Genomic DNA, 16059 nt, shown 5'->3' with positions numbered 1-16059 from the left:
CAGGATCAGTAATGTAATGTATGTACACAGTGACTGCACCAGCAGAATTGTGAGTGCAGCTCTGGAGTATAATACAGGATGTAACTCAGGATCAGTAATGTAATGTATGTACACAGTGACTGCACCAGCAGAATAGTGAGTGCAGCTCTGGAGTATAATACAGGATGTAACTCAGGATCAGTAATGTAATGTATGTACACAGTGACTGCACCTGCAGAATTGTGAGTGCAGCTCTGGAGTATAATACAGGATGTAACTCAGGATCAGTAATGTAATGTATGTACACAGTGACTGCACCAGCAGAATAGTGAGTGCAGCTCTGGAGTATAATACAGGATGTAACTCAGGATCAGTAATGTAATGTATGTACACAGTGACTGCACCAGCAGAATAGTGAGTGCAGCTCTGGAGTATAATACAGGATGTAACTCAGGATCAGTAATGTAATGTATGCACACAGTGACTGCACCTGCAGAATCGTGAGTGCAGCTCTGGAGTATAATACAGGATGTAACTCAGGATCAGTAATGTAATGTATGTACACAGTGACTGCACCAGCAGAATAGTGAGTGCAGCTCTGGAGTATAATACAGGATGTAACTCAGGATCAGTAATGTAATGTACACAGTGACTACACCAGCAGAATAGTGAGTGCAGCTCTGGGGTATAATACAGGATATAACTCAGGATCAGTAATGTAATGTATGTACACAGTGACTGCACCAGCAGAATAGTGAGTGCAGCTCTGGAGTATAATACAGGATGTAACTCAGGATCAGTAATGTAATGTACACAGTGACTACACCAGCAGAATAGTGAGTGCAGCTCTGGGGTATAATACAGGAGGTAACTCAGGATCAGTAATGTACATACACAGTGACTGCACCAGCAGAATAGTGAGTGCAGCTCTGGAGTATAATACAGGAGGTAACTCAGGATCAGTAATGTAATGTATTTACACAGTGACTGCGCCAGCAGAATAGTGAGTGCAGCTCTGGAGTATAACACAGGAGGTAAATCAGGATCAGTAATGTATGTACACAGTGACTGCGCCAACAGAATAGTGAGTGCAGCTCTGGGGTATAATACAGGATGTAATTGAGGATCAGTAATGTAATGTATGTACACAGTGACTGCAAGAGCAGAATAGTGAGTGCAGCTCTGGGGTATAATACAGGATGTAACTCAGGATCAGTAATGTAATGTATGTACACAGTGACTGCACCAGCAGAATAGTGAGTGCAGCTCTGGGGTTTAATACAGGATGTAACTCAGGATCAGTAATGTAATGTATGTACACAGTGACTGCGCCAGAAGAATAGTGAGTGCAGCTCTGGGGTATAATACAGGATGTAACTCAGGATCAGTAATGTAATGTACGTACACAGTGACTGCACCAGCAGAATAGTGAGTGCAGCTCTGGGCTATAATACAGAATGTAACTCAGGATCACTAATGTAATGTATGTACACAGTGACTGCACCAGCAGAATAGTGAGTGCAGCTCTGGAGTATAATACAGGATGTAACTCAGGATCAGTAATGTAATGTATGTACACAGTGACTGCACCAGCAGAATAGTGAGTGCAGCTCTGGGGTATAATACAGAATGTAACTCAGGATCAGTAATGTAATGTATTTACACAGTGACTGCACCAGCAGAATAGTGAGTGCAGCTCTGGGGTATAATACAGGATGTAACTCGGGATCAGTAATGTAACGTATGTACACAGTGACTGCACCAGCAGAATAGTGAGTGCAGCTCTGGGGTATAATACAGAATGTAACTCAGGATCAGTAATGTAATGTATGTACACAGTGACTGCACCAGCAGAATAGTGAGTGCAGCTCTGGGGTATAATACAGGATGTAACTCAGGATCAGTAATGTAACGTATGTACACAGTGAGTGCACTAGCAGAATAGTGAGTGCAGCTCTGGAGTATTGTGATGGTGTGATATGCAATGTGGATATCCTTTTGTGTAGATTTCTCTTTCACTGATTTTCATAGTGTTTTTCTTGTTGCCTGGTATGTCTACAGCCTGACTGTATCTGTCGTTTGATGAATGGGAGGAGACACAGATTAGATATTAGAAAAAACTTTTTGACAGTTAGAGTGATCAATGAGTGGAACAGGCTGCCACGAGAAGTGGTGAGTTCTCCTTCAATGTAAGTCTTCAAACAGAGGCTGGACAGACATCTGACTGGGATGATTTAGCGAATCCTGCTTTGAGCAGGGGGTTGGACCAGATGGCCCAGGAGGTCCCTTCCAACTCTACGATTCTATGATGACCCCCTGTGGTTCCTTAATCCCCAAGGCTCCTTTGTCTCCTCAACCTGTCTGACTACCCCTGGACATAAGGAGGGGGCTGGGGAGGACAGGAGCTGGTCAAGTCAGTTCCTGTGTGGAGAGCTTCGTGAAGACTGCACCCCAGAGAGAAGGACCCATTTTATCCTCTGGTGCTAGAGTTTTGGAATCTCGTCTTCCTGGACGGCATTCTTGTTCTGGACTATTGCATCCTCAGTGTGGTGGACTGAATATGGACCTCTCTAATTTTGCCTGTAATAAAGGTCTTGGGATTGTTCACCCTTCCCTCGCTCTGTTGATTGTGTGGTATCGGAGAAGGACCCCGTGACAACTGGTGGCAGCGGTGGGATCAACAGAGCGTAACCCAATGGAGAACCACCCACAGAGTGAGTACAGAAATTGGACTGTATGCAGTTTACAGGAGAGAGCCAGAGACCTGGGCCTGAACTGCCAGGGACTGACTAAAGAGGCCTTAATCGATCTACTGGTGGACGCTAGCCCGGCCACCTCCTCCCAGATGTCTGAAGGACGAGCACTGGAGACAGGGATCCCCATCCAGAAAAGCCAGTGGTTGGTGTGGTATGAAGAAGAGATGGCGGTTCTGGGCCCCGGCGTCTCTCAGGAGTACAAGGAGGAGGCTGCCCGCCGGGCACAGCGGAGACAGGAAGCAATGGAGCTTGAAAGAGGGAGTAACGCAATGTGGAGTGTAACCCCAACAATCCGGGAGCCTGTACGGATCACCCGGACAGAGTTTATCCCCTTACCTACAATTGACGTAATATTCCGTCCATGTGACCATGGACCTAATTACCATGGACGGAATATTACGTCATCGCGATCAGCGGCGCCCATGTGGTGAGCGCCGCTGATCGCGGCCGAGTGTCAGCTAATTATCATAGCTGACACCCGGCACAATGTGTCAGGGGCGGTCACGGACCGCCCCCGACACGTTAACCCCTTGCACACCGCGATCAAACACGATCGCGGTGTACCGGGGGTTAAAGGGAAGCATCGGCAGGGAGGGGGCTCCCTCCGTGCTTCCCTGAGCCCCCCACGGCAGCGCAATGTGCAGCGCTGCTGCGGGGGGCTCCTTTCCTGCAGGTCCCCGGATCCAATATGGCGATGGGGGCCTTCAGGAAGCTGGCTTCCTCAGTGCCTGCAAAGCGCAGGCATAAGGAAGCCTTCGGCACTGCCTGTGACAGATCGCTGATCTGTCACAGTGATCTGTGATGTGACAGATCAGCGATCTGTCACAGGACAGTTATGTCCCCCCTGGGACATTGTAATAAATTAAAAAAAAGTGTAAAAATAATTAAAAAAAAGAAATCGCTAAATAAATTCAAAAAAATAAAATATTCCCCAATAAATTAATTTTTTGGAAATAAAAAAAAAACAAAAAAACAAAAAAAAAAACAATAAAAGTACACATCTTTGGTATCGCCGCGTCCGTAACGACCCGCCCTATAAAACTGTCCCAATAGTTAACCCCTTAAGCGAACCCCTTAAAAAATAAAAAACGAAGCAAAAAAATAATGATTTATTATCCTACCGCCGAACAAAAAGTGCAATAACGCGCGATCAAAAAGACGCATATAAATATCCATGGTACCGCTGAAAATGTCATCTTGTCCCGCAAAAAACGAGCAGCCATACAGCATCATCAGCGAAAAAATAAAAAATTTATAGCTTGCAGAATAAAGTGATGCAAAAATAATTATTTTTTATATAAAATTGTTTTCATTGCATAAAAGCGCCAAAACATAAAAAAAGACCTAAATGAGGTATCGCTGTAACCATACTGACCCGAAGAATAAAACCGCCTTATAAATTTTACCGCACCCGGAACAGCGTAAACGCACCACCCAAAAGAAATTCATGAAACGCTGGTTTTTGTTCATTCTGCGTCCCAAAAAACGAAATAAAAAGCGATCAAAAAATGTCACATGCCCGAACATGATACCAATAAAAGCGTCAACTCGTCCCGCAAAAAATAAGACCTCACATGACTCAGTGGGTCAAAATATGGAAAAATTATAGCTCTCAATATGTGGTGATGCAAAAACTATTTTTACAATAAAAAGTGTCTTTTAGCGTGCGATAGCGCCAAACATAAAAACCGCCATAAATAGTAAATCAAACCCCCCGTTATCACCCCCTTAGTTAGGGAAAAATAATAAAATTAAAAAAATGTATTTATTTCCATTTTCCCATTAGGGTTAGGGCTAGGGTTAGGGCTAGGGCTAGAATTGGGGGTTTCCACTGTTTGGGCACATCAGGTGCTCTCCAAACGCAACATGGCGTCTGATCTCAATTCCAGCCAATTCTGCGTTGAAAAAGTCAAATGGTGCTCCTTCCCTTCCAAGCCCTGCCATGCACCCAAACAGTGTTTTACCCCCTCATATGGGTTATCAGCCTACTCAGGACAATTTGCAAAACAACTTTTGGGGTCCTATTTCTCCTGTTGCCCTTAGGAAAATAAAAATTTTGGGGCAAAAATATCATTTTTGTGGAAAAAAATGTTTTTGTTATTTTCACGCCTGGGCGTTATAAACTTCTGTGAAGCACTTGGGGGTTCAAAGTTCTCACCACACATCTAGATAAGTTCCTTGGGGGGTCTAGTTTCCAAAATGGTGTCATTTGTGGGGGGTTTCCACTGTTTTGGTGCATCAGGGGCTTTCCAAACGCGACATGGTGTCCGATCTCAATTCCAGCCAAAAAAGTCAAATGGCGCTGCTTGCCTTCCGAGCTCTGCCATGTGCCCAAATAGTCATTTACACCCACATATGGGGTATCAGCGTACTCAGGACAAATTGCACAATAACTTTTAGGGTCCTGTTACCCTTGGGAAAATAAAAATTGGGGGTGAAAAGATCATTTTGTGGAAAAAATATGATTTTTTTAATTGTACCGCTGTACATTATAAACTTCTGTGAAGCCCTTGTGGGTTCAAAGTTCTCACCACATATCTAGATAAGTTCCTTAGGGGGTCTAGTTTCAAAAATGGGGTCACTTGTGGGGGGTTTCCACTGTTTAGGTACATCAGGGGCTCTCCAAACGCGACATGGCGTCCAATCAGAATTCCAGCCAATTTTGCATTGAAAAAGTCAAACGGCGCTCCTTCCCTACTGAGCTCTGCCATGCGCCGAAACAGTGGTTCCCCCCCACATATCAGGTATCAGCGTGCTCAGGACAAATTGCACAATAATTTTTGCAGTCCAATTTCTCCTGTTACACTTGGTAAAATAAAAAAAATTGAACCTGAAGTAATTTTTTTTGTGAAAAAAAGTTAAATGTTAATTTTTTTTAAATATTCAAAAAATTCCTGTGACGCACCTGAAGGGTTAATAAACTCCTTGAATGTGGTTTTAAGCACCTTAAGGGGTTCAGTTTTTAGAATGGTGTCACTTTTGGGTATTTTCTATCATATAGACCCCTCAAAGTGGCTTCAAATGTGATGTGGTCTGTAAAAATAAAATGGTGTTGCAAAAATGAGAGATCGCTGGTCAACTTTTAACCCTTATATCTTACTAAAAAATAAAAATTTTGGTTCCAAAATTGTGCTGATGTAAAGTAAACATGTGGCAAATGTTACTTATTAACTTTTTTTGTGTGCCATATCTCTGTGATTTAAGGGCATAAAAATTCAAAGTTGGAAAATTGCGGAATTTTCAAAATTTTCACCAAATTTCCGTTTTTCTCACAAATAAACGCAAGTTATATGAATGAAATTTTATCACTAACATGAAGGACAATTTGTCACGAGAAAACAATGTCAGAATCACCGGGATCCATGGAAGCGTTTCAGAGTTATGACCTCATAAAGGGACAGTGGTCAGAATTGTAAAAATTGGCCCGGTAGTTAACGTGCAAACCACCCTTGGTAGTGAAGGGGTTAAGCCATTTGATGAGGCTTCTGGAGATGTGGAGGGGTTCTTCAAAGACTTTGAGCAGCAGTGTGCTGTGATGGAGGTGCCCCACTCTAGCTGGATGCGTTTGTTAGTGGGGCTCCTGAACGGAAGCTTGGCGGAGGCTTACCGAACCATTGATGCACTGCGGAATCGGGATTATAACATTGTAAAGCGGACTATCCTGGATTACCATGCTATCACCCCAGACTCATATAGGGCCAAGTTCCGAGACCTCCCATGCACCACGGGGGGATCGTTTAGGATGTATGCACATAAGATGTCCGAGGCATGTCGGAGATGGCTGGAAGCAGAAAACGCCTTTACAGTGGAAGATGTTATACAGGCGTTCCTTATAGAACAATTTCTTGCCAAGTGCCCTGCAGAGGTACGGGAATGGGTCCGGGAGCGCACGCCGTGTACCATGGAGAGAGCTGCAGCCCTGGCCGATGAAGCCCTTACTATCTGGCCGCAATGGAGGAGGCTTCTGGACAATGAACCACGGCCTGCTCCCGCTCCCCGTCCCCCTCCAATTATATCTGCTCTTCCACCTAGTCGCAAGCCGATGACAATCACGCCTCACAATCCTAGGCCCCAACAGTTCCGACCACGACCTGGGGGTATCACAGAGAGGAGGTGTTATGGGTGTGGGCAACCTGGACATTTGCAGTCTGGCTGTCCCTCCAGGATTCGGAGGGAGCCCCACGCAGCCCCACCTCGTCCAGTGCATCTTGTACATTCCACCACACCTGAGGAAGAGCTACCACCACCCCCACCAGAGTGGACCACCGACCACGGCACCATAGATACCCCTCCTGGAGTGTACGGACTCCGGCCTCTGTCCTTTAGCTACTCAGAGCAACGGCAACGCCACTTGCAGGATGTCTTTATTGATGGATACAAAGTGTCAGGATTTAGAGACACGGGGGCATTCTTGACTATCGCTGACCCCCGTGTGGTTCGACCCGAGGCAATTTACCAGGGTCCGGGAATTCCCATTGTCCTGGCGGGGGGTGCCCCCAAATATATACAGCGAGCTTCTGTGCGTTTGGATTATGGTTGTGGAGAAAAACTGTGTTGGATTGGAGTTATGGGAGGACTTCCTGCAGATATCCTCCTTGGGAACGACATTGGGGAGTTACAGTGCCAATTTGTGGGAGCAGTCACCCGACTACAGGCCCTTCAAGCACTACGTCATCCGGACCTCACCGGGGAGCAACCACCACGAACCGCAACAGAGTCGCACCTTGGCCAAGCCCCTAACCGACCTGACCCACAAGAACATGCCTAGGAATGTGACGTGGACGACGGCATGCGAGGATGCCTTTTCAGCATTAAAGACTGCCCTCGTCACTGCTCCTGTCTTGGCTGCCCCGGATTATAAACGCAGGTTCCTCGTGCAGACAGATGCATCCACCTTTGGGATTGGGGCAGTACTTAGCCAAGTGAACGCCGCCGGAGAAGAACATCCTGTTGCTTTTGCCAGTCGGAAACTACTGGCTCGGGAAGTTGCCTATGCCACTATTGAAAAGGAGTGCCTTGCCATCGTATGGGCACTAAAAAAAAATTGCAGCCCTACTTGTATGGCAGAGACTTCACAATTGTTACAGACCACAACCCCCTCACATGGCTGAATCGCGTATCAGGGGACAATGGAAGATTGCTGCGGTGGAGCTTGTCCTTACAACCCTACAGCTTCTCCATTCAACACAAGCGGGGAAGCCAACACCAGAACACCGATGGTCTGTCTCGACAAGAAGAACCATAGACTCCCCAGGCCGACCTACCCCTGCCACTGTACAAGGAACTATAAATGACTGAGCAATGTGGACTAAAGTGAGCAGGCCAGAGGTCTGTGTAGACCTCATGGCGTGCTCACTTATTATGGGGGGGAGAGGTTGTGATGGTGTGATAGGTTATGTGGATGTCATTTTGTGTATATTTCTATTTCACTGATTTTCATAGTGTTTTCTTGTTGCCTTGTGCGTCTGTAGCCTGACTGTATCTGTCTCTTGAGGACCCCCTGCAGTTCCTTAATCCCCAAGGCTCCTTTGTCTCCTCAACCTGTCTGACTACCCCTGGACATAAGGAGGGGGCTGGGGAGGACAGGAGCTGTACACAAGGAAGAGGGTGGGGAGGACAAGTCAGTTCCTGTGTGGAGAGGATCGTGTACAGACAGCACTTCAGAGAGAAGGACCCATTTTATCCTCTGGTGTTAGAGTTTTGGAATCTCGCCTCCCTGGACATTATATCCTGTTACTGGACTGCATTCTTGTTCTGAACTATTGCATCCTCAGTGTGGTGGAATCTTAATGGACCTTCTAATTTTGCCTGTAATAAAGGTCTTGTTCACCCTTCCCTCGCTCTGTTGATTGTGTGGTATCGAAGAAGGACCCCGTGACAAGTATAATACAGGATGCAACTCAGGATGTATGTATGTATGTAATGTATGTACACAGTGACCGCACCAGCAGAATAGTGAGTGCAGCTCTGGGGTATAATACAGGATGTAACTCAGGATCAGTAATGTAATGTATGTACACAGTGACTGCACCAGCAGAATAGTGAGTGCAGCTCTGGGGTAGAATACAGGATGTAACTCAGGATCAGTAATGTATGTACACAGTGACTGCACCAGCAGAATAGTGAGTGCAGCTCTGGGGTAGAATACAGGATGTAACTCAGGATCAGTAATGTAATGTATGTACACAGTGACTGCACCAGCAGAATAGTGTGTGCAGCTCTGGGGTAGAATACAGGATGTAACTCAGGATCAGTACAGGATCAGTAATGCATGTATGTTGAAAATCCAGATCAGCGCAGTGAAACTTTCAGCTAATCAGGACAAATTACAAGTCTGGTTGGGGATGATTACGTGCTAATAGCTGCGTAGGAAAGAACCTGCAGTGAGATCCACATTCAGTGCTGTGTAGAAGTGATCCCGGGAATACAGAACTGGCGTTCTGCTATAAACCAATCAGGACACAAGTAATAAGGTCAGCGCTCCTCTTCTTAAGGGGATTTTACCATCTGCAGCTCCGGCAGTGAGTACAGTATAGACACCATGTAACAATATGAAGATGTGCGTCCCGTATCCTGTGACTAATTGCAGATTATTTATGAAGTGAACGCTCCGGTCGCTGAGATCATAATCCGTAATAACTGGATAATTCCCTTTTAAGTCGGGAGAAGAGGGAAATCCATGAGGTCACAAGTGACTCCCAAAGAAATATCCATTGTGTGTGAATAAGAGGAGTATTGTGAGATGATGGGCACGGCAGCGGCGAGGGGGAGACCTGCAGGTCCTCTCATTGGCCCTGTATTAGTGGGGTCGACACAGCCCACCCCCAAAATACTTGGCATATATGAGAAAAGGAAATGCTCTGCTTCCTGGAGGGAAGAGCAAGAATTGTATTTTAGCTTTAGATGAAGGAGAAGGAGATGCTGGAGGAGGAGAAGGAGAAGGAGAAGGAGATGCTGGAGGAGGAGAAGGAGAAGGAGAAGGAGATGCTGGAGGAGGAGAAGGAGAAGGAGAAGGAGATGCTGGAGGAGGAGAAGGAGAAGGAGATGCTGGAGGAGGAGAAGGAGAAGGAGATGCTGGAGGAGGAGAAGGAGAAGGAGATGCTGGAGGAGGAGAAGGAGAAGGAGATGCTGGAGGAGGAGAAGGAGAAGGAGATGCTGGAGGAGGAGAAGGAGAAGGAGATGCTGGAGGAGGAGATGCTGGAGGAGGAGATGCTGGAGGAGGAGGAGAAGGAGATGCTGGAGGAGATGCTGGAGGAGGAGGAGAAGGAGGAGATGCTGGAGGAGGAGGAGAAGGAGGAGATGCTGGAGGAGGAGGAGAAGGAGGAGAAGGAGGAGATGCTGGAGGAGGAGGAGAAGGAGGAGAAGGAGGAGATGCTGGAGGAGGAGGAGATGGATGATGATGATGATGATGGAGGAGGAGGAGAAGGAGGAGATGCTGGAGGAGGAGGAGGAGGATGGAGGAGGAGGAGATGAGGATGGAGAAGGAGGAGGAGGAGATGAGGATGGAGGAGGAGGAGGAGATGATGATGATGGAGGAGGAGATGATGATGATGGAGGAGGAGATGATGATGATGGAGGAGGAGGAGGAGGAGGAGATGATGATGATGATGATGGAGGAGGAGGAGGAGGAGGAGGAGGAGATGATGATGATGATGGAGGAGGAGGAGGAGATGATGGAGGAGGAGGAGGAGGAGGAGGAGATGATGATGGAGGAGGAGGAGGAGATGATGGAGGAGGAGGAGGAGGAGGAGGAGGAGGAGGAGGAGGAGGAGATGATGGAGGAGGAGGAGGAGGAGATGATGATGGAGGAGGAGGAGGAGATGATGGAGGAGGAGGAGGAGGAGGAGATGATGATGGAGGAGGAGGAGGAGGAGGAGGAGGAGGAGGAGGAGGAGATGATGGAGGAGGAGGAGGAGGAGATGATGATGATGGAGGAGGAGGAGATGATGATGATGATGATGGAGGAGGAGGAGATGATGATGGAGGAGGAGGAGGAGGAGGAGATGATGATGATGGAGGAGGAGATGATGATGATGGAGGAGGAGGAGATGATGATGATGGAGGAGGAGGAGGAGGAGGAGGAGATGATGATGGAGGAGGAGGAGGTGATGATGATGGAGGAGGAGGAGGTGATGATGATGGAGGAGGAGGAGGTGATGATGATGGAGGAGGAGGTGATGATGATGGAGGAGGAGGAGGAGGAGGAGGAGATGATGATGATGATGATGATGGAGGAGGAGATGATGATGATGATGGAGGAGGAGGAGGAGATGATGATGATGGAGGAGATGATGATGATGATGGAGGAGGAGGAGGAGATGATGATGATGGAGGAGATGATGATGATGATGATGATGATGGAGGAGGAGGAGATGATGATGATGGAGGAGGAGGAGATGATGATGATGATGATGGAGGAGGAGGAGGAGATGATGATGATGGAGGAGGAGGAGATGATGATGATGATGATGGAGGAGGAGGAGATGATGATGATGGAGGAGGAGATGATGATGATGATGATGGAGGAGGAGGAGATGATGATGATGATGATGATGGAGGAGGAGATGATGATGATGGAGGAGGAGGAGATGATGATGATGATGATGATGGAGGAGGAGGAGATGATGATGATGGAGGAGGAGATGATGATGATGATGATGGAGGAGGAGATGATGATGATGATGATGGAGGAGGAGGAGATGATGATGATGATGATGATGATGATGATGATGGAGGAGGAGATGATGATGATGATGATGATGATGGAGGAGGAGATGATGATGATGATGATGATGATGATGGAGGAGGAGATGATGATGATGATGATGATGATGATGGAGGAGGAGGAGATGATGATGATGATGATGATGGAGGAGGAGATGATGATGATGATGATGATGATGGAGGAGGAGATGATGATGATGATGATGATGGAGGAGGAGGAGGAGGAGATGATGATGATGATGGAGGAGGAGGAGATGGAGGAGGAGAAGGAGGAGATGGAGGAGAAGGAGGAGGAGGAGATGGAGGAGAAGGAGGAGGAGGAGATGGAGGAGGAGGAGATGGAGGAGGAGGAGATGGAGAAGGAGGAGGAGGAGATGGAGAAGGAGGAGGAGGAGATGGAGAAGGAGGAGGAGGAGATGGAGATGGAGGAGGAGGAGGAGATGTAGGAGGAGGAGGAGGAGATGGAGATGAAGGAGGAGATGGAGATGGAGAAGGAGGAGGAGATGGAGAAGGAGGAGGAGATGGAGAAGGAGGAGGAGATGGAGAAGGAGGAGGAGATGGAGAAGGAGGAGGAGATGGAGAAGGAGGAGGAGATGGAGAAGGAGGAGGAGATGGAGAAGGAGGAGGAGATGGAGAAGGAGGAGGAGGAGGAGGAGATGGAGAAGGAGGAGGAGGAGGAGAAGATGGAGAAGGAGATGGAGAAGATGGAGAAGGAGGAGGAGGAGATGGAGATGGAGGAGATGGAGAAGGAGATGGAGATGGAGGAGGAGGAGATGGAGGAGGAGGAGATGGAGGAGGAGGAGATGGAGGAGGAGGAGATGGAGAAGGAGGAGATGGAGAAGGAGGAGATGGAGAAGGAGGAGATGGAGAAGGAGGAGATGGAGAAGGAGGAGATGGAGAAGGAGGAGATGGAGAAGGAGGAGATGGAGAAGGAGGAGGAGGAGGAGATGGAGGAGGAGATGATGATGATGATGGAGGAGGAGATGATGATGATGATGAAGGAGGAGGAGATGATGATGATGATGATGGAGGAGGAGGAGATGATGATGATGATGGAGGAGGAGGAGATGCTGACGATGGAGGAGGAGGAGGAGATGCTGACGATGGAGGAGGAGGAGGAGATGCTGACGATGGAGGAGGAGGAGGAGATGCTGACGATGGAGGAGGAGATGATGATGATGATGGAGGAGGAGATGATGATGATGATGGAGGAGGAGGAGATGATGATGATGATGGAGGAGGAGGAGATGATGATGATGGAGGAGGAGATGATGATGATGATGGAGGAGATTATGATGATGGAGGAGATTATGATGATGGAGGAGATTATGATGATGGAGATGATGATGATGATGATGGAGAAGGAGTATTTAACCCCTTCAATGCCAGTCCATTATTTGTTTTGGACTCTCCTCCCAAACCCCCCCCCGAGCTAATTTTTTTTGGTTATCGACACCATTCATTTTACCATATAAAGGATTGCAAAACGGTGAAGCGGAACAATAAAAAAAAAAAAAATAAAAAAAAGCAGTTTTGTCATTTTCAATTTATATTTTTTGTACTGTGGACTTTTATGGCAACAACAATAATAAATGTTTTTTTTTTTAATTTTTGGATTGAGGGAATAAAAAGGAGAGCGGGTGAAGCATTTAGATTTTTTTCTTATTTCTAAAAAAACATTAATTTTCGAGTCTCAATTTGATCACTTGGACTATATACCGCAATACCATGGTAAGCGCCATTTACAGGATCGATCGTCGGACCCCCAGCGATCGGATACTTATCACTCGTCCTGTGGATACGTTTTGATTACGGGATAACCCCTTTAAGAGGCAATTTTTTTTAAAAATATTTTAAACTTATTTTTTAACTTATCCTGGATCACTGCCCTTTAATCAATACAATTGTAGCTGCCTGACGTCACCACTAGGGGGAGCTCTCTGCAGACATCAGTTCAGCAAGATTGAAATTCAGAACAATGACTAGCACAGAAAAAAAAAAAAAAAGGTGGCAATCTGAAAACCATCAGCAAGCAGGCTGACGGCTATAATACTCTGTGTAATCAGCTGGTCGGTCATTACGACTGGTGGCCATACTTGTGCTTTATGATTCATGATCGGGGAAAGGCCGAATCCTTGGAAATCTCTGCATCTTAGTGATAATCACGTGTTGTCAGATGGTAGATCTCTGTCTAGGCTGTTTGCTATCGAGGAGCTTCCAGCGTGAGATCGGTTCTCAGCACATCACTATTTGGAAGCATCAGCTCTGTTCATCCAGTGCCTCCTGATTCATGAATAGAATGCAAGAAGTGTGGTGAAGACCTGAATTCCGGAATCGGTTCATTATTATCTAAGGAACTGCCTTTTAAGCAATGTAAAGTGTTAGTTTTGTGAGTGATTGTGCCCGGACGGGATGTCTGCCCGGCTTATATGGCTGCAGGGGCGGCTTGGGTTCAGGGTTTATTTGCTTGGCACGCAGGGCACCATGCCACAAGCCTTGTCAAACAAAGGGAAAAAGTCACAGAAAATAGATCAATTCTTTCCTGGCATTTAACCCCTTCCCTCCGCAGCCAATTTAGAATTTTTGCCTTCAAACCTGATTTATTGTAAGATTTCTGCTTGCTGTCAGTGAATGCACAGCAGGGAGGACACAACCTCATCAGAGGAAGAAAACGAAGGTAGAAAGTCCCACGTGCGAGCGCTGATCTCATGCCTGCGCTGTAGCCACCACCGGAGCAGAAATCACTGTTCAGCTCAGAACGCGACGTCCTCCAGCAGCGGCAGCGATTAGTTTAGATGGGACGCACCGGAGGGCGAGTTTAAGGATCTAAAAATGAAGTAACGTGACAAAAGATTAAAAAGAAAAAGCCGTCAGCACTACAACTCCCAGCAATTCCTCACACTGCTCAATAGGAATCTGAATCTGGGAATGCGATTGTAGAGCAGCGCTCATCCTGAGCCACCTAGTTCATGAAGACTGACTCATGTTACAGGTATTACTTGGGGGTCGATGGAGACTCGCACGACGTCATGACATGCTGAGACTTGTAGTCCTACAAGAACCAGATGGCCTCATGCTGTGTAATACTGCTGCTCGTCGTTGCATCCCTCTGCTATAATACACCATATGTGAGTGTCCTGTGGTACTGCAACTCCCAGCATGCCCACACAGGCGGCAGGAGGTGTAATCATGAGTTTTATTGCTCTGTCGTGTGCAGGCGTATATGTGTATGAACTACAACTCCCAGCACGATCAGTTTGCAGCTTTAGGCGCATACAGGGATCTCAGATACATTGTGTTCATGAACTACAACTCCCAGCATGCCCTGACAGCTTGCAGTTGAAGCTACACGATAATAATGGCATGCACATACGCATGCATTCTGCAACCCAACCATAGCAGCACTACAACTCCCAGCATGTCCTCACAATCTGCAGCCAGGACAGCTGGGAAACTATAACTCCCATCGCGCCCTGAGTAAAGGGGATTGAACGTGTGATCTGCAGTCCGACCGCTGTAGAACTACAACTCCCAGCAGATGACACCGTGTATACAGCGGGGGTACTGTGTGCGCATAGAGGGGTATACAGGAGTAAGCTGCTACCTGTGGCTGCACAGCTGCTGTGAAACTACAAGTCCCAGCATGCCCCGGCTGGTGAAGGGTGTGAGTGCATGCTGGGAGTTGTAGTTCCGCAGCAGGTTGCAGCTCTCTGTGGTGACACATTGCGGCGGCGCGGCTGTTACTCACACATGGAAGGGCAGCGGCTGCGGCTCAGTCATCGGTCGGGGCTCGTCTCTGGCACGGGGCTGCCTGCCGCATAGTGAGCCCATGCAGGGTGCACGTCCTGGGGGAGGGTTGCAGGGGAGCGGGACACCCCTCTTCCTGCAGCCTCTGCCTCCCCAGCTCTCTTCTTCCCTTTACTCTCCGCAGCTGCCCAGGAGAGACGTGGCAGAGCGAATCGATGGCGTCATCACCGAGCGACGCTTTGGCGCATGCTCCGTGAGCAGGAGATGCTCCGCTGCGCTGCGGCCGTAAAGCGAGAGGGGAATTCCGGCGGCCATGTTGGTGGTGGCACAGCTGGATGAGGGTCATAAAACCTATAAATGTGATAAAATATATTATTTATTTTCTTTTTTACATTTTTTTTAATTAAAAATCATTCACAAACACAAAGATAAAAAATAATCTCTCCATCTATACAGCAATATACAGAGAGAGCTGCGCCAATCTCCCAACGTGTATTTGCTTCAGTCCAAATATAAAACAAATGTTATATCCTCCTGAGGTCCGTGTGGTCATGTGAGGGGTGACAGTCGTCACTAACGACGATGATGTGCGTCGCCCTCATGTGGCCGCGTGAGAACCGAAGCGGAGGGTCGGGAGCCGCAGCGGAGGAGGCTAATTGGGGGTCTCCCCATCTCCAAGATCCTATCCCAATAGGTAGAAGGTGTAATAATAATAATATTAGAAATATAGTATAGTTCTTCTGATTCGCTATGTCTCTTACCCCATGTGTAGGACCTTAGGTATCCACGGTTACGACCACTAACAAATAACTGTCACTACATGAGTGGTTGAGACCATGGATACCTAAGGTCC

At 47.3% G+C, this 16059-nt stretch overlaps 1 protein-coding gene across 1 annotated transcript in view; it reads right to left on the bottom strand.

Moving 5' to 3' along the window:
* The window catches only part of TMEM39A (transmembrane protein 39A), a 57096-nt gene extending 41632 nt beyond the window's left edge, over positions 1-15464 (bottom strand). Inside the window, exon 1 of the mRNA XM_073577106.1 lies at positions 15208-15464. The gene's annotated coding sequence lies outside the window, so the exon portion shown is untranslated. The remainder of the gene's footprint in view (positions 1-15207) is intronic.
* Positions 15465-16059: the final 595 nt, after the last annotated feature.

The sequence above is a fragment of the Dendrobates tinctorius genome, unplaced genomic scaffold (genome assembly GCF_039654945.1).
Source record: "Dendrobates tinctorius isolate UK_male_01 unplaced genomic scaffold, ASM3965494v1 ptg000054l, whole genome shotgun sequence".
In the NCBI taxonomy this organism is placed as follows: domain Eukaryota; kingdom Metazoa; phylum Chordata; class Amphibia; order Anura; family Dendrobatidae; genus Dendrobates; species Dendrobates tinctorius.
The sequence above is the reverse complement of the archived record's forward strand: the minus strand, read 5'-3'. Positions and strand labels throughout refer to the sequence as shown.